The sequence below is a fragment of the Halyomorpha halys genome, unplaced genomic scaffold (assembly GCF_000696795.3).
Source record: "Halyomorpha halys isolate HHAL.00 unplaced genomic scaffold, Hhal_1.1 Scaffold29.1, whole genome shotgun sequence".
Classification (NCBI taxonomy): domain Eukaryota; kingdom Metazoa; phylum Arthropoda; class Insecta; order Hemiptera; family Pentatomidae; genus Halyomorpha; species Halyomorpha halys.
Genome location: NW_027115892.1, coordinates 2,466,819 through 2,489,167, shown reverse-complemented (window position 1 = coordinate 2,489,167; position 22,349 = coordinate 2,466,819). Strand labels below are relative to the sequence as shown.

Below are 22,349 nucleotides of genomic sequence, written 5' to 3'. Positions count from 1 at the left end.
TAATATATTATATAATACATATTATTATAACACATTAACATAACCTAGAATATCATTAATAGATATATAAATAAGCTCAAATGTAAATAAGTTATATGAGGCTGAAAATTAATGTTTATATATTATTTGCAACTGCATTGAAGTTATTCCAGAAATTTCATCATAGCTCTAAAATACATAAAAACGCAAAATAAGTTATGAGATACAATAAATAAAAATATTATGAATGTTAATTGTTTTAATGTCGCAAAATATTGTTCAGTGTCCAGAAACCTGACGTTAAGAATTCACAATTCTGATATTTCTTTTGTCACTGGAGTTCATCATTGGACGTTAAATAAATAGCAATGCTCTTATTTTTTATTAAAACAATGTGTTACGTCAGTTATTTCGCAAAGAAAACATGGATGGACTAGGCAATTAAACAAAAAAAAGTGTACCACGAAATTGTGGAGCACATTCTTGGAAAATTTAATAGCAGTAATTCCATTGCTACATCTGAAATAGGCTAGTAAAATCATGCACTTGATTACAAAAAAAATCCGAAAAAGGCGACCGCGGTAGGCCGAAACATAAGTGGGAAGATTGCGTAAAGGCTAACCATGTAGATTTAGAGAGGTATGTGGGCAAAGATTCTTGATGTTATCAAGACCCAAATCTTTGTATTCGTTGAAAACTATTAAAAAAGCACTCAGTGCTGTTGGTTCTCAAATAGGAGGCACGCTTAAAAAAAAAAATAAGATTTTTATTTAATCACAATATAATAAAAAAGGAAAAAAAATCCTTTTAATTTGCTTTATATCAAGTACATACTTATATTCCCTATTTCCTTAATTAAATAACATTGAATTTTAGTACTTTAAACTTTTTATATTATTTAACTTATTTTTGTACATGTAAATATACGATGAAAAACTTAATTCAAGCAATTATATTTAGTTATCCGTGAAAGATAAAAAAGTTTTATAGTAGATGCGAGTGAGAAAAGCCAGAAGAAGGGAAAGAAAATAAAGAAGGGCTGCAACTAATTGCCGTAATTAGTGCTGGAGGTGGTGAATGCGGTAAAGCTTCGAGTGCCACTAAGCCTCCGCCTCTGCAGCTGACACTGACATACTCCTTGTTTTCTTCGGTTCCTTCTAGTACCTCGGAGGAGGGATCGCTCTTTGCTTAATGACTAGAGTACTTCAGACTAAACAAACAATGAGAGATATTCTACCATATTCAAATCAAATCCAGCCTTTTTATTAATATTAAGTTAATTGTATATATAAGTAAATTATATTTGGTGTATGGTATCTAATAATTCGCCGAAAAGAGCAAAAGATTCCCATTTGCGTTGGTGCTCTTATCATGCAAGCTTCTAGTACAAGAGCCCAAGAGGAGAAAAAATTACTTTAATGAAAACTATGAATAATTAATTGTCAAAATTGATGAGCTTGCAAAGTATAGGGTATGGAGAATAAAAAATGGTAGCTGTTTCAAAACGTTAAACAAAAAAAGAATTTTTCATTCGGAGCTCTGCATCTTTAAAATACAAACAACACTAGAAAACCGAATAAAGCTCTGAAAAATCAGAAGTTAATGAATTTATATTTAAAAAACCCATATCTCAAAAACCATTTGACTTACAGATATCTATTAGCACTCAAATCAAAGCTTGTTGAATGTACTATGAAGTAATTTATAGTAGTTGGCACCAAATTTCATGTGCAAAAGTTATATTCATATGCGAATATCATATAAAAACTACTATTCTTATGAAGATACGTATCATAAACTACTTTATAATTAGTTACAAAATAAATTACCTTTATTTAGAGCACTGGCAGTCACATGTACGTCCTATGGTTCCTAAGATATATTTAAAAAAAAATCAAAATCAAATTTATTTTGTCAAACAATATACTACTCCGATTGATTTTTCAATATACTTTTTATGAAATGCTACTTTTTAAAAAGCTATGTCATGGGAACTATTGAACGTAAATAGCTCTATTAAAGCTCATATTTTAGCAAATATACTCTACTTTATTAATTGGAGAAGTTTGTCGGGGGGGGGGGGGTGCGGCCAGCAAATAACAACATATATAAACAAAACCATATTTATTTATTATATGCCGACGTTTCGACCTGAATTTCAGGCCTTCATCAGGGGGCTATCTACATCTCATAACTCTACTTTAAATGATGATCCCTTAGGTTTTCCAGTGTTGTTGGTATTTTTAAAGATATAGAGCTCCAAAAGAAAAATATTACCGTTTTGAAACAATCGCCATTTTTAATTTCCCCTCATCATACTTGGTTTATTTTTTAATACCCTCATCATTTATACTACTAATTAGAAATAGTTTTCATTAATGTGATAAAAAATTGGGGTGAAATAACTGCCGTTTTTTCTCCCCGGTTCTTGTACCATTCAGACCCGTGGAAGCAGTAACTGCTAGATAACACTTTATATATTTTACGGTTTTATTTATCAATAAAATATAGAACGGGCAGAAAAAAGAGGATAAAACCTTTATTTCGTAAATAAAATGGGAATGCCAGAGAAAAAAAAGAAGTGGAAAACCAAGAATATTATTTCAGTGAAACTTTAAAGCAGTTTAAACGAATTAAATTCAGTTAAAAATGCATTTAATGCGACTGAACAAAAGACAATTTTATTCATTACTTTATTCGCATTTTTTTTTCTATTAAAGGAATATAATAATCTTAAAAATGCCGGTTAATACTGTTTGCAAATTCCAACAAATCCCATCAAATCACCTTTACCCTTCGTCGTAAACCTACTGACTACCCTACAGTTTCATTTAATGATGTTACTCTTACTCCTGTCGAACAAATCCGCTACCTTGGACTACATTTGGACAAACGATTAACCTGGAATCCTCACACAAGACTGTAAAGACAGGAAATTGCACGTCGATTTCGACTGTTACAGCACTTACTAGAAAGACTAACGGTCTAAACTTCCAACACATTACAAAAGACTGATCTACATGGCTGCATAAGGCCAATCTATACATATGGAGTTGAGCTTTGGAGCTCCACTAAACCTTAGAATTCCTCTCGTATACAATCCTTACAATCCAAAATCCTTCGTAAAATCCCCAATGCTCCTTACTTTGTCACAAATAAAATCATACATAAAGACCTTAATGTTCCATATGTAACCGATCTAGCCCGTACCAGACACCACTCCTTCCATTATAAACTCTCTAACCACTCAAACCCCATAGTTTCTAATCTTGCATTCTCTTCCAGTCCTGACAATCCTCCGAGGCGCCTGAAAAGAAGATGGCCACGAGACCAGCTAATGTAAAACGTCATTAGAGTGCTACCCATGGGTAGTTTCTCTACACACCTGTAACACTCAAATTTAACTTAAATCAGATTTATTAAATGTATTATAATATACAGTTGTAAATAGCAATAAATAAATATTTTAAAAAAAATCTATTTGCAATGTCACAATAGAGCATGGTACAGGATCAACTGTTTGTTTTGTATTTTCTTTGAAGGAAATAGACTTTAGCATTATAGGGGGTGCATTGTATATCCATTTCATGACCCATACAACAAAGTTTTGGAGGTTTCGGGGATTTCACATTGATATATGTACTTTGGCACATCTTACAACCACCTTTGGACCAAGTGAACTTAATTTGGTGAACAGGATTATTTTCTAGAATTTAAGCCAGTTTTTTCATCATAATTTTTTTTTGTTTTTTTTAAAGGGTTTTAAAACATTTTGATGGGTATCTCTACACTCCCTCCAGATTGGGTTAGAAGGTTAAAAATTATAACTGAATTAAAATGGTGTTAGAGAAGTTTCCACGTTTTTCTCCAACCATTTTTGTTGCGATTTTCATAATTTTTGGACCACTTGAATTTTAGATTTGAAGCTTTGTTAATTGAAGTTGGTGACAGAATTATCTTAGGAATACGGGACTTAATTTTTTTTTTTACTTCCTTTCAAGAAAGGTTTTGATACCTGTTATCGTAACAATGTCATAAATTACTCGAAGAGCCCAATGGTACCTGACCAACTTCAACTTCAACTCCTGAGATAGATTGATTCAAACAAATGAAGAATAATTTGATTGCTTTAAGATATGTTGAGATGTTTATCACTGATGCACACTTGAAGAAATAGATTTAGAAGAACTGATTCATGAAATCGCTAATCAGAAATCAAGAGCTCCTATGAATCTTTATTTATTTTTTCTTAAATGTTTGTTACATTTTAAATATTCAACAATTTAATTATTCTAACAAGTGAATAATTTATTTTTGTTGATAAACCAAATTCGTTCAGAAAATAAATTCTCTATTATGGAGGCCCCCAATTTAAAAAATTGTCCTTAGCTCCCAAAGACAGCAGTGCCTACAATTTAATGTACAGTTAAACGTTAATTACACAACTTAAGAACTAGCAGTAATTTTGTTTAGGGAACTTATTATTTGAAAGTAAACGCAGATGTATGTTATAAAAACCATAAACTTTGTAAATGAATCTTATTTCTAACACTTTAACAGTCTTTAATAGTAAATGTTACGCTCTTGTAGCACTCAGCTGTCCATAGAGTCTAGATAAATTGTAAATTAAAAGATAAAGCCACTGATGTAAGATAAACCTCGGAGAGAGTGAGTGAAACTGTACCCTCTAGTGAGTAAGCCGCTGGAGCAGAAAGCGGATTCAGAGTTGGTTCCAGCGCTGGGAGGCAGGTACCCCAGGGACTGGAGAAAAAAATCTGGAAGGAAACCAGAGACAGGTCTGGGCACTGGGATCAGCCTCTAGTGGCTGTGGGTATTGACGTTGTCAGTGACAAAACTCTGTGATCTTGGTCAACTACGACGAAAATTATCCTAAAAGAATTTTCTAGATTCTACTTTTTACAAAATTTTGAATACTTAATTTTATGATTCGTTAAACACCGATTTACTACTGAAAAAAAACATAAATTTTGGAAAGATGTACTTGTAGACCTTTTTTGAAGATATAAATTCGATTTTCGTCCAACATGAAATCAAATTTATGCTTAGCTTAATTTATATAAAATATTTTCAATATAAATGATTGACGTATGTAAAGTCCAAAGAGATGGTGAGGGTTGCGTTTAAATTTGAACGTGAGTAAGCAAAAGTAGTGGATGAATGGAATTTAATAAAATTTAAATTTAACCATGTAGGGGTACCAATTCATATAAAAAAAAACTAAAATCACTAAAACCGGATAAATTGGTAGAAGGTGTTATGTTTTCTATGCGGATTTGACTATATATAATTTATTAATTGTTATTTACAACTGTATACAATATATACAACAAGTAAATTTGGTGTAGGTGACATAATGACATGATAAAAACATGTGGGATATCTACTCATTGATAGAACTCCAATAACATTTCTACAGGAGAAGATCTCGAGGCCATTTTTTTCAGACGCCTAGGAGGATTATTAGGTAATGAAGGAGAAGCCAGGTTAGAAACAAGTGGATTTGGGTGGTTGGGAAGTTTATCATGGAAGGATTGGTATCTGGTTCTGACCAAATCGGCAACATATGGGACATTGAGGTCCTGTTGGATGACTTGAATCGTGACAAAGTAAGGAGCATTAAGGATTTTGGACTGTAAAGATTGGATTCGGGAGGAACTCAACTCCGTATGTCTAGATAGGTCTTATAATAATCATGTAGATCAGTCTTTTGTAATGAGTTGGCAGTTTAGACCGTTTGTCTAGTAAGTGCTGTAATAGTCGGAATCGACGAGCAGTCTCGTTTTTTTTTTCAGTCTTGTATGATGACTATATTTGGATAAAATAAAAAATTATAAGATGTTTAAAACTTAAAATGATGGAGGTAATTGTTGATTACGACGACAATTTTTTTTATCAACTTCCCTTTCGATTGTATATCAAGACCTTGATCTCCTCTAGTAAGATGGATAGTTAGTGAAAGTTGTACTTCAACTAACTTAAATTTTTACTGTTTTGAATAAATGTTTCAAAAGTGATACAAAACCGTCGCCAATTAGAGGTTTAGCCGAGCGGGTTGGCGAGTTTAATCAACGAGCAATTCAAATAATAGAAAACACTTGATAAGCTAGATTATCTTCAAAAATATTTGTAAATAATGTTATGCATGGCGGCTTATACAAAGTTTATGTTTGACATAAAAACATAATTCAACAAATAAAAGTTATCCGACCATATCAGCAGAATCGGCCGCATTAGTGATGCTATCTAAAATCAAATGGCCACGATACAATTCCGAGTTGATAAATTTTACAACAGGAGGGCAAAGCCTGAGTAATTAACCCTATCAGCCATTGTAATTGCTAATTAGGAGCTGCTTGAGGTCTGGGATCGCTAACAGATAAGCTGTGGCTAGGGGATGGGTTACTGATTGAGATCTAATGCTAAGTATGGTGGAAATATTTAAATGATATTGACATTAGGGATAATTATAGTATCAAGATAATTTAACCATCAATGATAAATTTTTATTCTGGATTTTCTTTTCTAGGAGGTTGATTATATTATTTTTTTTTTAATGTTGAGGTGAAGAAAACTTCAATTAGAATATCTATCTTATTCTATATTTTGTACTCATATATCTTTTACAACGTTAAACTATATGTATATAAATGAAAAAAAAAATCACAATACAACTTGATAAAATTGACAAATATTCCCCGATTCGGGATTTACTCCATACTCATATGCTATGTATCCTCATTTTTTTTTCATTTATATACATATAGTTTAACGTTGAAAAACATATATGAGTAAACAATATATAATAATGATATATTCTAATTGGAAGTTTTCTGCACCTCAGCATTTTAGAAAACTACATTTTTATATTATCCAACAATAAAAAAATTACAAACATGTTGGATATAAAAAAAATAACAAAAATATAAATAAATAAAATGTTACTCAGAAAATAACTTACACATTACGTTAGGGGTATTCATGATGTTGTGTTAAATGTAAAATGTTTTACCATGTTAAATGTTATAACTATAAGATTGTGAGCAGCCCTATTTGAAGTCATGTTAAATGTTAAATGTATATGCATAAGAGCCCCTAGCGGATTTTCTCAGCAACTTGCTGTATAAGCCTTTATGTTTATAACCTTCCTTCCAGACCCTCATGTTATTGTTTACTTCAGTTTTGATTTAAGTAATTAATTACAACATGCCTAGAGTGAGTGAAAAGTGGAATTTGTGTGAAAGTTTAGCTTATGAAATGAAATGAAAAAATAACTTTATTCTGGGACATATGCCCCCTAAGAATAATTACATGGTTCATATAGTGAGATTTTTATCTGGCGAGCGTTTACAAATTTTCAGATAGTAGAATGAAATTACATTGTTTTTTTACTGTTTTTTTTTCCCTCTAATGTGTCATTAAAATTATCCATTCTGGTTTAATAACAGGAATATGAATACCACAAACACACGAAAGAACTGAGCTGTCACAACAACAAAAATGGCGGCGATCTCAACTGGTCTATTGTGTGACGTCATTCTCCATTTAACAGACCAAGTAACAGACTCTCGGCCATGTTAAATGTTATTTCGTTTTACCACGGTAAAAGAAGGCAATTTTTTTTCGATTTAACATGAGTTTTTCCATTTAACACCGCTTTAACATGTTAAACCAAAGATCATGAATACCTCTGTTAAAGGTTGGGGGTGGATTGGATGTGCTTCTTTGGTATCATTGGTTCCTATCTTATCAGAATTACTCCTCTTTTCCCATGTTCTACTTTGATCTGATTTCTAGTTTTCATTCTTTTTATTCCAACAGTGGACACACTTGTCTTGCCTTATATGCGTGTATATAACTGAAATTTTTTTTTTTGGCGCCCATTGAGGGACTAATAGTAACATAAAATAAGATTTTATTATATGAAATAAAATGCGTATAAACAATAAACAAAATGCTTGTTTCTTATTTGAAGTTTAAAACAAAATTTGCGATTTAAATGAGTATAAAATAGATCGCTAATAGAACAGTTTAAGATAGGGACAAGACAGAATGGTTCAGTGTAGAGTGGAGAGAATAAGGAGGGGGAACGGGCCTTCTACATAGACTACCAGTTAAGTCAAAAATCGTTATCAAAGATATTATCTACAACTTCTTAAAAGTACATAATAATGTACAATAAAATATTTAAAAAAAAAATCAAAGTTTTATAATTCATTCTCTAATAATTTTTTATCTTCGATCTGAATACGTTACCAGCCCAACCAGTAATAAGATTAAAAACAAAAGAAAAATAAGTGTAGGATGTACTTAACATGCTAAGGAGAGAATCTTTATAACGTACTGTCAGGTGAACACGGATAACGATTGGGTTCCGGTGCTGATGGGCTAACATCACCCCCCCCCCCCAATCTCAGATCTTGATTGCGTGCGAGAGCTTTGAGGGATACACTGACCAATTACCTTTTAATGGCTGTAGAGGCACTTCATCTAGCAGTTCACAAACAGCATCCGATGTAGAAAGTGAGAGGTGTAGAGATGGCCTACTAATAAGCAATCCTTTATTTATTACTTCCATTCAAAAAGTAACTACTAAGTTAAAAGTAACATTAATGAAAACAAGCAGGTTTCGAGCGTTAAAGAAATGACTATTTAAAGTAATTTTGTTTTTATTACTAATTGAAAAATAGAGATTTAATACTTGTTCTTTAGATTAACATACTGATACATCTTTAATCTGCTGAATATTCAACCATCGAAATTTACGGATTACTGCATATTAAACTTATATCAGTTGTTTTTTTAGCTACTATATGGGAATAGCATGAAATTATATTCAATTTTGACAAACCCTTTAATTTAATAGTAGGAATGTATATATTTTATTGCACCGGTTCGATTCTCGCATGGGCCGACGCCATCAAAACCCGACTGCTCCCACTCTGTTTAGAAAATAGGTAACATTTAGGATAACCCCTCTCCTTCACCCGTATGATAGAAATGGGCAGGAAAGGACTAAAAAAAGCAAAACAAACTTAAAAGTAGCAGAAATGCATACTTCTGCAAGTATCTTAGAAAGTTAATGAATAAAAATGGAAAAATCGAGACGTTAAATTTGTTGAAGAATTTGTTGTATTAAATATATAGGTTATCTAATTGAGTGCTACGATGTCTAGATCCAATATGAATATGTTTAGCACTCAAGAACACAAATTAGAAATAAGACAAAAGAATGTTCCAGCAGTAATGAGATAACATGTAACAGGAAGTGTGACCAGCGAGATGTGACGAGAACATTACAGCAAACTGCATCTCGATTCATTCCTTGCTTTCTGCGTTCTGAAAAAATATTTCCAAAACGGAATCTTAAAAAAATTATCATCATAATTCTAATGCTAGAAGACTTAGTCGATCAAATTCTAATATTCAGAAATATGAAAACTGATTTGGTTCATGGGGTGGAGCGGCTCAGTGAGTAAAGGCGCTGTGATATTGACTCCTAGGACCCGAGTTCGAATTAGGCTGAGGCACATTTTCTTTTCTTCTGTAGTCATGAATCAGCCCTTTGGATTCAGGAAGCTTCTGGAGTCCACCCAGCCTCATAAAACGGGCACCCTTAATTGGGGAAAAATCTGGCAATCGAGTGTGATCATGAACAAATCACTCCTTCCACGCCGTTGTTGAAGAATTGTACTTCCTTAAAAGTACTGAACCAATTCATGGGTTGTAGTGGTTCAGATTTTTATTTTCAATTTAATTCATTCATTTTACCGAAAAATTCTAGTTTACTTGGGAAATTCCTAAATACCTACTACACTCTACACACAGAGACGATTTATTCGAAATGTATACTATTGTTCAAATAGTAAGTCTAAAAAGTCATAAATACTTATGACATCAATAAAATGTTTAAAAATTACCAGAACTCTATTTATTGTTAGTTTCTTTCAATACCCATTGTTTAATGCGATCGGTTTCAGAATTATGTGACTATCAAGTTGCCGCAGACAATTGATGGCAGTAATGCGAACGCTGTGTAATCTGAGACTAAGGATTGATTAAGACCGCATACATCTCCCGTCAGTATGGTATTAAATAATTAGTTATAAGGAATATTTCACTGTAAATTTCTTATTAGCCGGAGAAAAAGAATGTATAACTTATAACATAAATATAACATTACACTTACTGCTCTAGTTGCAAGAAGAAATAGCAACGTTGGATAAATCGCAGGCCCACTGTGAGTCCCTAATAGCTGACAAAAATACATAATATATAATAACACCTATTGCCATAATGTGACTCCAACCTAATTTAGAGGTATGTATGTTGTTTGTAATTAGTATTATGTTTCCATTTTATTTTTTCAGCCCCTATTTGAAAATATAGCTCAGTTGTTAAAATATGATCTGTTGGGACTTTGTTTTTTTCTGAAACTGGGTTCCATTTTAAAACATGAATGTAGTGGTTGGGGTTTGAGGTATATAACTAGGGAGCTATTATGTGATATCAGATGGTAATGGGGTACACCAATTATATCTGTTAATGAACTTAAATCTCTACTTGTATTTACAATATTTAAAGGTGACCACTGCTCAAGAGGCTATAAACCTGCCTGTTGCCACCGCAATATGGTGGGGTCGCTGGTTGCCGTGTCTTGAATAGTGGATTAGTTTGATGTTTTAACCCGGCAGGAGTTTGTCCACTAAAAGGTGTCTCGTGAACATTTATCTCATGGTAGACAATTTATACTATTTTTTTGTATATGATGGATATGATGATGACAAAAGTCCTAACGATTACTTTCAATGCAATTTTGAATTTAAATTGTAAATTGTACTCTCCGTCGTAAACCTCTGCCCTCCTGTCCTACTGTATCCTTTCTAGATACACCACTAACACCTGTTGAGCAGATTCGATACTTAGGACTCCATCTTGACAAGAGACTTACTTGGAATCCACACACAAGACTGAAACGACAAGAAACTGCTCGTAGATTCCGATTGCTACAACACTTACTTGACAAACGCTCTAAACTTCCCATTCATTACAAAAAATTAGTATACACTTCAATAATCAGACCAATTTGGACATATGGAATTGAGCTCTGGGGCTCCACCAAACCATCAAATTCTTCCCGCATCCAATCGTTACAATCCAAAATCCTACGTAAAATCGTTGATGCTCCTTATTACGTCACAAATAAACTCATTCATAAAGACCTTAACATCCCATTCGTTGCAGATTTGACCCAAAACAGATATGCGTCTTTTTATTCCAAACTCCTTAACCATCCTAACCCATTAATTCTTAATCTTTCATCCTTAACAATCCCTGATAATCCTCCGAGGCGTCTGAAAAGAAGATGGCCACGGGACCTTCTAGTTTAAATTGATGTTTGAAGTACCACCAATGGGTGGTTCCTTCCCAAGATTTTCAAGTGTATATGAACCATACTACATATTTACCTGTTGTATTATTTTGTACAGTTGTAAATTACAATAAATAAATAATAATAAAAAAAAAAAAAAAAAATTGTAAATTGTAGCTCTTTCATCAGGGGCTGAAAAAGTTCTATGATCTTGCCTCGGCTCATGATTTAAAATAAGAAACGCAGGAGGTGTCCAGGTGAGGCAAATGCTCAAACGAGAGAAAAACGCTAGGAGTACTGATTAGAGAAATGCTCACTCTTACAGTTGGAAGCAGGCCAGAGCAAAATTGAATTGAGTTTAGGTGGCGAGATAAAAAAAGGAGTAACATAAATATGTGGCAATAACAATACCAAAAGGTTAACGGAAGGTAGACAAAAGTTTAAACGGAACAGATGAAATACTAGGATAATATAGACGTTTGTTTCCCAATAAGAGCAAAATGCTTAAGACTACCCTCTCCCGGGTAAACGGGTCCATGAATTTAGAATGTTTCCATCTGATAAAGTCCTGGAACGTTGGAACAACCATTAGTTTGTGAAACATTATTTTCTGTTTTAATAATAAACCTTAATTAATATATTAATATTATTGACGAAAATAAACCACAAAGAAGGAGTATTCATAATATTGTGTTAAATGTAAAATGTTTTACCATGTTAAATGTTATAAGTATAGCATTGTGAGCAGCCCTATTTAAAGTCATGTTAAATGATAAATGCATAAGAGATCCTAGCGGATTTTATGAACAACTTGTTTACTAACCTTTCCTTCCAAAACTTCATGTTATTGTTTACTTCTAAGTTTTGATTACAGTAATTTATTACAACATGCCTAAATTAAGTGTAAAAGTGGAAGTGTAAAAGTTTGGCTACTGATTATATTTTTTTAAAAGTCCAAAACACAAGACAAAGGGAAAAAAAAACTAACTAAGTAACCTAACACAACTACAGATAAAACGGTGACAAAAATGGCGGCGATCTCAACTGGTCTGTTTCGTGACGTCATTCTCAATTTAACAGACCTAGTAACAGGCTCTCAGCCATGTTACATGTTATATCTTTTAACATGGCAAAAGAAGGAAATATTTCTCCATTTAACATAAGTGTTTCCTTTTAACACGCTTTAACATGTTAAACTAAAGATCATGAATATCCCTATAATATGCGGGAAGGACCACAATATATTTTTTTGACCTGGGCTCGAGCTCAGCTGACAGAAGCTTTCACAAAACTTAAATATAATATCCCCAACTATTAAACATTATCTCGATTATTTTATACCTATTATTACTTTATCTTATATTATAAATAATCTATGATTATGTTATCACTAAGACAAATTTATGATCAATTATAATTTTTTTATGGAATTTAAGGGATAGTTAATTGTACTTTTTTTTTTTTTTTCATTTTTATTCACTGTTTCTATTCTATTAAATATTATCCCAATAAAAAATAACAAAATAAAAATAGTTAGATGGTGTTTAATATGATCTTGGTAAAAAGCATCCCCCCCCCCACCATCCCATCCCACAAATGGTAGCTTTTAAGATACAGCACTCCAGATCCTTTTTTTTTTTTTTTTTTTTTAATATTTGGACGTTAATTACCAAGAACATCTTCTTCTCATCGACTTTATTCTGAAAAGAAACTAACTTTATATAGTTTCAAAATATATAAATTGGACAATCAATATGTAGACTTATAAAAAATATATGAATGGGCCCTTAATAAAAGATGTATGCCTTTTTTCAGTTAAACCTTATTTTAATTTCTTTCCCATTTTCATTACATTTTTAAATACCTTAAATAACTAACTTTGAAAAATAATACAAGAAAATCAGACGAAATAAATACAAGACTAACCTTCAGGAAGGTTACTGAATCATTTTTAACATCTAAAAAGATTTTTTTTTCATCAATTTTCTTCTATATTTTTATTTGATAGTTATTCCCCTCCGATAATATATTAAGATAAAATGAAAGAAATTTGAATGGCAAAAGACCAAAACCAAATAAAATTTGTCTAAGAACGCAAGATAAAAAGATTCCCAAAAAAGTGCTTGTAGACCAACAGGTCTCTTTTGCGACCATATCCGATATTATAAACAATCAACTGTACAGATTAAATGGGCTTTGAGTATAAACTATGTTGCTTAGACCTTTCGTCAGAAGGTATATAACATTTGATTCGATTAAATAAAAGTATCGATATATACGTACTTGGAATAGATAATATTAATGACTATTTTGTATGAAAAAATTTGATTCAATATTATGAGAGGTGTGGAAAAAAGTAGAAAAACGTTTAGTTCGAAATATCAGTTTCAATGAAATACATAAGGTATTCCAAAAGTTAGCAGGAGGATATCATCTACGATAATATTACTTAGAGGGGAGAGGATGATAAATCTTGCTCTACAAGTGACTCACTCCTTAAAGTCGATACTAACTAATCGAGCTAATAAAATCGAAAGAGCCCAGACGAGAACGATTCCTCGCTTGGTACAACTCACCCAAGCGGCTGACAGCCAATTAACTATAGATGTTAAATTATTCGGTCCTAATTCCAGAAAAGGACTGATTGCAAATACCAACCGGTTATGGTTATAATTAAACGAGTCCTAGTTATCAATCAGACGGTGTATTTCGTCCAGCTCCTTTTCGGGCTCAAATGGTTGTGAAACGTCTCTGGTCAAGATAGGTTAGATTCAGTGGAAACGGCATATCGGAAATCAGACCAGCCTCTATAAGGCAGCGTTCTTTAAAACAACTGGCTCTGTAATAATGATAATACTAATAGATTTTTTTTTGTTATCCGCCAAACGTAAATTTATAAGTCCGGTTCGGAATTTCATATTTTCTCCAAGCCAGACTTATGAATGATGGCTTACACTGACAGTTAAAATGATCATAATGCAACCTGTACATTATATCATATAGGTCATTCAGTTCTAGAATCATTGACTTTATCAATTTTTAAAGCAAAGAAGAACTAATGATAATTTAATTTTTAAAACAAAACTCACTGCAGTTGACTAATACCCATAAAAGGATTGCGATAACAAAAACTCATATGATCGCTGATCGATGATTTATAATCAGTTTTAAAGAAATTAAATATTACCATTTATATTCAACTACGGTGATAGCTTAAAATGCCTGAAAAGTCTCTGTATTCTTCGATTAGTAACCAACAATAGCATATGATATAGAAAGGTCTCACGAGAAAGTTTGAAACGTGTATGAAAATGAGAAAAATTGTTTACAACAATTTGAGTTTAAAAAAGGAATTTTTTTAGAACCTCAAGCTTTTTATTTATTTTTTAACATATTTAACAGATAGTAATACATGAATTTTCCCATGACCTAGGAGCATAACAAAGTAGGAAAGAAAACGCAGGAAAGGCGTATCAATCATTGCGAATAAGCTCAGCTATGGACTGTCATTGAAAAATCGAGTCTATACAGTCAACAGGGAAAGTGGGTAAAAAATCCATCCATCACAGTTGTGGGATATCTTGCCATTCAAGGGAAAGTTGTGCAATTTCGCGCAGTGAGTTATGCACTTTTAAATGCAATAGATTCCAGAAGTGAATACAATGATTGGGAATTTCATCAATCTTAGTCCACTATTATACTGCACTATTATATACATTAAAATCATAAAGACAAAAAAGAAGTTAAAATTAAAATTTTAAGTCCACTCTTTTTTTAAAGTTATGAATTCCATTCTTAAAAGCCAAAGATCTATAAATTCTACTACTATTATACGAAATTAATATAGGCCAGAATTATTTCTCGTTAAATATTATTAAAGGTTTTAATAAAATTTGGGAGTGGGTATCTCATTGTTAAGGTACTGTGCTACTAAATCCAAGGGCCTTGATTTGAATTCGGCTGCGGCAGATAATTATTTTCTATCACTGCAGCCGTGAGTCAATCCTGTCAGATTGGGAGACCTTCGGGACTTTCGGGACCCAGCCTCACAAAGTGGTTACCCTTAATTAGGTAAAAATCTGGGGGTCGAGCGTGATTCTGACCAAATCACTTCCTTGCACAACAGTCTAGTACCAGAACTTCTTTACAAAGTAAGGTGACCCTTCAAGAGTTGTAGCGGTACATTTTTTTTTTAATTCATTGCAGTGTAGTAAATAGTTCATTTACAGAAATACAAAAACTTCAATAACATTTTACAATCCCAATGGCACAGAATCTGAAATCATAACTGAATATAGATTCGGAACTAACAACTAAATTTTATGTGGAGTAAATATTCATATATATATATGAAATAAAAATATAAAATATTCTATCAGTGATAAATATGAAGAATTAAAACCTACTGAATTTTTATCCAATAAATTTTGGGAAACATTTAAGGAAGTGATTTTAGAAATGAAAAAACAAACAAAAAAGTTCATTTACTTATTATTATTATTATTATTATTATTACTATTATTACTAAAAGTTACTTCGCGATAGCCCTACTAATAGTTTGTACGACGACTTCAGCCTCACTCTGCTTTAACCTTTAAACCAGGGCTAAATTAAAGAAGATACAAACGTTTTAGAATTAACAGAATATTAAAATAAAAACATTTCAAAATAATTGTTAAGTTTATAAAATATATAAAAAGAAAAATATACTTCCTTATATTGCTGTTATTATTTATTTTTATATATTTTATAAACATAACAATTATTTGGAAATGTTTTTATTTTAATGTTCTATTAATCCTAAAATGTTTGTATCTTGTTCTTTCATTTAGCCCTGACGAAGCCCAGTAAAGTGGGGCGAAACGTTGGTTAACAATAAATAGTTTTCTTTTACTATTGTGATACCTTTATTGACCGCCACTCGGACTATCTTCTTCCAATGTAAAATATTATGTTTAAATGAAGCCTGATAAACTCAGACGTACACATTTTCCTGAAATATTTCTATCCATTCAGAAAAGTAATTGAAAAAGTTTTGCTTGATAAGAAATTTTGAATAAACATCTTCTTCTTCTTTTTTTTTTTCAATCCACATGAATACAATTTTATTCCTATACAGACGCTGTTGACATAAAGTTTAGTATTTTGTCATAAATTCAGATCGAAGGGTATTTGTTTTGATTCGGTATGTCAACCTAAATACACAATTCTCATTTAAATAAATAATTTGATTTCTGTAGGTTTAATTAAGTAGATAAAAAAAAATCAGTACCAACACAGATTATTTCTTATTTCTGACTTTAACAAGGATAAAGTTGTCCGCTCACTTTCCCTCGTTTAACTTTATTTTGTAAGTAACGAGTTACTAAATAATTGAAATCTCGAAGGAGTTTATCCTGTCACGTATACCGCCACATCTCGTAAGCTCGACCACCTCTTTAGAATATTTATGTTTCTCTTATAACTTTATAACAACATCCAGCAATTCCAGCAAAATTGTTTTGAAATGTTTTTATTTTAATGCTCTGTTAATTCTAAAATGTTTGTATCTTGTTCGTTTATTTAGCCCTGACGAAGCCCTGCAAAGGGGGGGGGGGGGCGAAACGTTAGTTAACAATAAATAGTTTTCTCTTACTTACCTTTATTGACCGCCACTCGGACTATCTTCCTCTAAATAATATTTTACATATAACATAAGTATAATTGTAAACATAATACAAATATATTTAATCCAAGAAAAACAATTTTCGCAATTCACATGCTTATGCCAATCATCAAAAGATTTTATTTTAGTATATCATAAGTGTGTAGCAACATACTCACAATCGACATTGGGCCACACTACATGTCCACAGAATTATCAACCAGTTTTACTTCATAATTATTCAAATCGGCCAAACTACATTTTCTAAGTTCAGAAAAGAAGTTTGATACATTATAATAAAAATCTCAGAATTTCGGATTTCAATACAAAAAAAAAATTAGATATCTTCTAAAACTACTTACACTGAATTACTATCAATCTTAAAAGCGATACCTACTTAGAAATACTAGTTATGTAAATCTTTTCACAGAAAAAAATCGAGCAAGTTACATATTCAAAATAAAATAATATGCTCTTAACATACATAAGTGTTTTACATGTCAGTGCCATACCAAAGAGGCGTATTTGAAAATTTTGTTTGAATGCGATAAAAATTCAACTAAATCCAACATAGAAAAATTCTCAGATACACCATTTTGGGCTCAAAACCCCAATGAATCCCAGTTGAGAATGTAAAAATGAATTCTAACATAGTCTTAAATAATTATATAAGTAATAACTAATAAGTAAGTAAGTTAATTATTGATAACATGTTCCCCAGAAAAAAAATTGAAAATAAAATTATATACCTCAGGAAACAAATGCTAATCTAAGTGTGAAAGCGACTGTTCTTACCTGTAACAAAAAACAAAGAAATAAAATTAGTGTTAAAGTTTAAAAAAAACTTAGAAATGTTTTTATAAATTTTATAATTTTTCAAATAAATACGTTCTAATTAATTGATTTTACATAAATTAAATGATTGCATAAACATTCATAAAATATATATGTAAACAAATTAAACTTACGTGATCCTTTAGATTTCTTTTTAGAAAATTTACAAACTTATCAGTATATAAAGATACTGTATCAGAGTTGACAGTATTTTTTTATAAAAAAAAAAATCGTTATTCATATATTTTTTACATAGCAGGGTTTATACAATAGCAAAAGCAAGTTAATAGGAAATTTGCTAACAAATAACAAGAATATTTCTAACAATTCCAAATGAAACTATTTCAATGCTCCTTAAAAAAATAAAATATAAATAACTAGACGTAGTGTAGTAATCTTTAATTGGTAAAATATATTTATATACAAATTGCTATGGTAGGTACATAAAGGGATCATATCAGCTAATCTTCCACTGTTTTTTTTTTCTAAAGTGCACTGTTCGTGATGGTTTTCAATAGAATTTAATGTTATTTTGAAAGTGGTCTTCCGAAAAAGAGGGTGGCCCCTACCAGGAGGGGGGGGGGTACTTGGAAGCATGACCCCCACAGTAATTGACCACAGGGGACTCCTATCTACGGCGTCTGGCTGGGTCTCTACCGTAAAACGGCCACGTGCCAAACCAACGATAATATCCTAATCAATCAGGGAAATGGCGAATGTCGAGTTATAAGATAAAATAAAAACAAAAAAGGGGACTGACGTATCATCATTATAGAGATAAAGCAAGATTAAACAAATTAAGGTGTCAGAATGGATAAATGTACAACTCTTGTTCAAACAAGACCCTTAAAAAAGCGATCCACTAGCATTTGACGTGAGGACAAAAAAGCGAGTTGGTCCAAGAGGATGCGTGGGGACAGCCCCAACCGAGGAGATTACGTGACCTGGGTAGACCAGACATCCTCGACGTAGGACGTCATTGGAGAATAGCCCATTCGGGGATTTCTACCTTCCGAGACCACCATTCCACTATCAATTCAGTACCGGATAACCATAGAAACATCAATTTTATTAAAATACCGATTCAATGAAATAAAATATTGAAAACTTAACAAATAACACATACCCAGGCACAACATGTAACTTTCCAAATATGAGATGTATATTATATCACTTAAAAGATGAAACGTCAGGATGATGTTAACACTTTTCCGTAGTGGAAGAGCCCAATACAATGACCCTCAGGTCCTGATAAGAGAGGATTTTCATTTTATCTTATCAGCGTTTTTATACAGTTCTTAAAATTCTTGTTTATTTTGTATGAAATTAACAATATTTTATCTCATTCTAACTTCCATTCACAACTTACGTATTCTATTTATAACTCTCAGTGATAATATATCGTCGATACAATGACAAATTTTGAAAATATTCGAAAGAATCGAGTATGAATCGAGCCATTCAGTGCATAAGTAGTGTAACTTAAAACTGTATATTTTAGATATTCAACACTGGTGGAAATTCTATAAAGACTTTCACGAAGAATTACAGCTTTCGATCATTCAAGTGCGTTTGAAGGTTATGTGTGTGTGTTAGTATGTACGATGCCCCAAGGAAATTGCGTTGATTTTTTATTTATTAAAGTATTTTTTTACCTATTAAATAAATCAAAAATTTGTATCCTTTTTTGTTTCAACACTTTTTATTTTTCACCAGTCCAACGTTTCGGCCATTTTAGCCATCCTCAAGGACATCTTTAATTATAATTTCTTCCTCATATTAATTTAAAGTTACTTTTGCAGGCCATTCTGCCCAGGTGCATAACATTGTTATATATATGGTAGTGAATTTGTTGTGGATAATCTTGAATAAGAAGAGTTAAATATTTATGATTTTAAATTTTTAAAAAAAAATAGGCTTTTAACTTATAATAAAGGAAATGACCTGGGCAGAATGGCCTGCAAAAGTAACTTTAAATTTATGTGAGGAAGAAATTATAATTAAAGATGTCCTTGAGGATGGCTAAAATGGCCGAAACGTTGGTCTGGTGAAAAATAAAAAGTGTTGAGACAAAAAAAGGATACAAATTTTTGATTTATTTAATAAATAATTACCTTGTCTCAAGAAATTGAAATAATACAATTAAAGTATATTTTTACTTCTATTAATTTTTTTTTACTATTTCCAGATAGTATTCATGAAACAAGGAACACAGAACCGGTCTTGAAGTAATATTTTTTTAGCTTAGATTCTACTGTCTATATGCTGAAGTTTAACTGAACTTTATTTAACCAAACTATTTCAACTAGCCTCAAAGTACTTATTACTTTAGATAAACTACGGAAGTTAACATTTACAGACAAATAACATAAACTTTATTACAATCAGATGCAATAAAAAAGAAACAATAGAGCTACAGGACAGATCAGCCTTGGTTCTCCTGGCAGACACACACGACACAACAATAGCATCGAGGTTTGGACTACTAATGCCTGCTACTATCTGTATGCGGGAGCACGAGCCAGTCCTCTGCTGGGTTTTAAGGGAAACCCTCGCATTCTCCTCAACAATGGGCTCGCATAAAACTGACGGAATCCAAAATAATTCAAGTCGTTATAAATAATAATAGAACTACAGAAGAAAATAGTCAACGTTAAATAGAAAATATTTAACATAGAATATACAGAAACTCCTGTCTAAACAGACAGGAGGCAAGAAGCACATCATCTATAAATCCTTATAAATTGTTCGTAAGACAACAGCTTTCAAAATGAAGATCCTGATTGACGAAGGTATCATAGAAATATTAAATACAGGTTGGTGACCCGTAACACACCAAATCTCCGCCTGACAAATCGATACCAGTCCTGGGCAGCTATTCCACAGATTTCGATGTGTTGGTAAGACTGTAATGGTAAGCCCAGACAGACATGTTACCCAAAGCAGAAGGAATTTTCCTAAAATTCGCAATATTATTGCAGTTTATTAAACTCTTTGTTATGAATTCTGTTACTTTTTAATATCGGTTAAAGCAGCTCATTATACTTCGATAATTTTTATTATTTTAGTAAAATCTTAATGACATTGAGGTATGTAAAGTACTAAAATAATTTGTGATACAACAAAAGCACTTTGTATTAGTAACATCAGTCCGATCTTCGTCGATAAGGACTCAGTTTGAATTCACTTATTTTTTTTTAAATATGCCCAAGTCGACTACTATGAATCAAATGAATCTGTAGCAATAATCAAAACCTTCATAATTCATAACTATGTTTTGTAGATAAATTAATAATCTTTCAAATGATCAGCTAAAACCTAAAAGGAGATTTATAGTTCTAGGGCTGTTTAAAAAAATAATACTTTTTTTAGATATCACGGTTTTTTAACCATTTAGATTTGGTGTTTTTTTTAAAATCTAGCCTTACTACCTACCATAAAAAGAACGAAACTCTTACTGAACGCTTTAAAATTTCAGCTTCATAGCTATGATTATGACCAGATTAGACGCTATCTATGTACGCTGTCCTACACAACGGTTTCTGCTCCGTTTGATGCTGCCTGTATATTCCTCAATAGCATAATGACATTAACATAAATCTCTAAATCTGAAATTCTAAAATTATCTCTGTTTCCAACTAAGAAACCTCATAACCTACTATATATACATAGTAATTAACCCTGGAAACAAGATAAAGGATATAAGGAAAGTAGTGAGAAATGTACTGTGATGGTGGCGAGAGACGATAAATATTTTCCTGCAGATAAAATGAACGTAACATCACTAAAACAAATAAACACAAACATAGCGATAAGAGCTGTTTAGTCAATAGCAAATTAGCCATTTTTTGTAGGTTGCGCGACATTAATCTGTATTCTGGAGTATTACTGCATATTTCAGCCATCCTGGAAACTACCAGTGTAGAGTTAAAAAATAAAATCAGACATACCTGGTAGAGGATAAGGGAACATGAAATAGACCGTAATTCAGTCGCTATTCTCATACTCAACTAGGCATCTCCTGTCAGTAAACAAGGCAGTCACCGTATCCTATTTTGTTGGCCGAGGGGGCTAAGGCGGTAGAAGCCCACAAAGGCGGGAACCTGCTCACCTGTCAGGGCGGCAAAAAAAACGGCGATCGGCGAGAAATGCGCTTTCGGCAGGCTTTTAGTCCCTCTCAATAACTCCCTCCGTTATACGGACATGGTTTTACAGTTTCACACAAAGGTGACCTACTGTATTGGGCTTAGTGGTTCCTTGGAATTCAGGAAGTATTTTAATATCCATTCACAAAAATTACTAAGGTTATTTCATACTTCAGGAAGAAGATTACCATAATGATAACGGAGATATTGTTCATCGCAATATAATCAACCCTATGCTAAAAGAGTGCGATGGTTAGAGAAGGAACAGGGATTAACAAACTCCAATTTCTAATATTAGACTCAACATTATTTCTTAATGATTCTAATGCTAAAGAATTATAAAGAGAATATATATATA

The 22,349-nt window shown here is 32.1% G+C and overlaps 1 protein-coding gene across 16 annotated transcripts in view; it reads right to left on the bottom strand.

Annotated features, from left to right (window-relative positions):
- spri (sprint) overlaps positions 1–22,349 on the bottom strand; it is a 759,753-nt gene that overhangs the window by 233,981 nt on the left and 503,423 nt on the right. Inside the window, exon 1 of one of the 16 annotated variants that reach the window (XM_067052875.1) lies at positions 18,973–18,994. The exons of the other annotated variants lie outside the window; for them this stretch is intronic. The gene's annotated coding sequence lies outside the window, so the exon portion shown is untranslated. Of the gene's footprint in view, positions 1–18,972; positions 18,995–22,349 lie in introns of those variants that run through there. 16 annotated transcript variants of the gene reach the window in all.